The following is a 1,479-nucleotide window of genomic DNA, read 5'->3' on the forward strand; positions in this document are numbered from 1 at the left end:
TTAAGCGTTGGGTCGTTGTTTTAATTTCGTTGGCCGAAATTGAACGAGACTCCACTTTAAAGGAAGATTTCGTTTTGGGATTGATTCTTTGATAGAATCTCATAATATAAGATATAACTCTCAAAGCCCGTGACAAATCAGAAAATCGATCGAGAATGTCGTGAAAGTCTTTTACTTTTGTTGTTGCATGAACATGCACCCTTTTTCCTTCAATGGTTGTGTCAAAGTCCGATTCTTGTGCTGGCCATCTCGAATAGTCTTCTTGTAACCAAGAAGGACCCTGCCACCACAAGGAGCTGCTGACTAGATCACTCGCCGAGAGTCCTCTGCTGGCTAGATCCGCTGGGTTTGAGGCCGAATCCACGTGGGGCCAATTTTTGTTTCCTACCTTGTCTACTAGCTTTGTTATCCTGTGGGCAACAAATGTTGACCACGAACACGGAGGTTTTCGAATCCAAGCTAAAACTATCGTTGAATCCGTCCACAAATTCACCTTCAAATGAGCAAGGCTAAGGTTTTCAACGACAGTTTCAATTGTTTCGGCCAGTAATACTGCACCACACAACTCCAATCGGGGCAAACCCAGTGGATCGAACAGTTTGGCGATGGCTGAAAGTATTGCCCTCTTTGTAATAATGCTACTATTTTCAATTGGTTTCGCTATAAAGTAGAAGTAATCGGAATGGGCGTTCCATCTGATGCCCAAAGCCTTTACTGCACTGGTATCTTCAAACTCTAAGAAATCTTCACTAAGTAAATGACCTTTTGGTATTCCTTGAAGTATTTTGCTAGAGTTTGAAGTCCATTTTCGTAATGTAAACCCGGCTGCATTTAGCACCTGTGATATCTCTTCTCGAGCTCTTATCGCAGCTTCGACGCTATGTCCCCCGGCGAGTACGTCGTCAACATACATACATTTTCGCAAAATGTCAGATGCGATTGGATGAGAGCTCTCCACATCATCAGCAAGCTGGTGTAATGTCCTTATCGCAAGGTAAGGAGCACAGTTTATGCCAAACGTCACGGTTTTTAATTCGTACAAACTGATCGGATCTTTTGGGCAACTACGAAAAACTATTCGTGATATTTTGTTTGATTTTGATTTACCCAAATTTGTCGATACATCTTTTCTATATCGCTGTTGAATACGTATTTGTACAGTCTCCAACGTAGTATAAGAATGGGTAAATCGGCCTGAAGTACTGGGCCTGGAAGAAGGACATCATTCAAACTCATGCCATTAGCGGTTGGGCATGATGCGTTGAATACAACCCTGACCTTTTTAGTGGTGCTTTCTTCCTTTAAAACGGCGTGGTGAGGTAAAAAATAGCAGTCCGTTGAATCTGGTGAAATGTTTTTATTAATTTTTGACATATGTGCTTGTGTCTCGTATTCAGATACAACCCGGTTGTACTCTGTTTGAAGGACAGGCTTTTTCGCTAGTCGCGTCTCGTTCCGGTAGAACTGAGAGCATGCACT

Source organism: Rhagoletis pomonella, unplaced genomic scaffold (genome assembly GCF_013731165.1).
Source record: "Rhagoletis pomonella isolate Grant_MI unplaced genomic scaffold, Rhpom_1.0 Rhpom_scaffold_00002, whole genome shotgun sequence".
Taxonomy (NCBI): Eukaryota; Metazoa; Arthropoda; class Insecta; order Diptera; family Tephritidae; genus Rhagoletis; species Rhagoletis pomonella.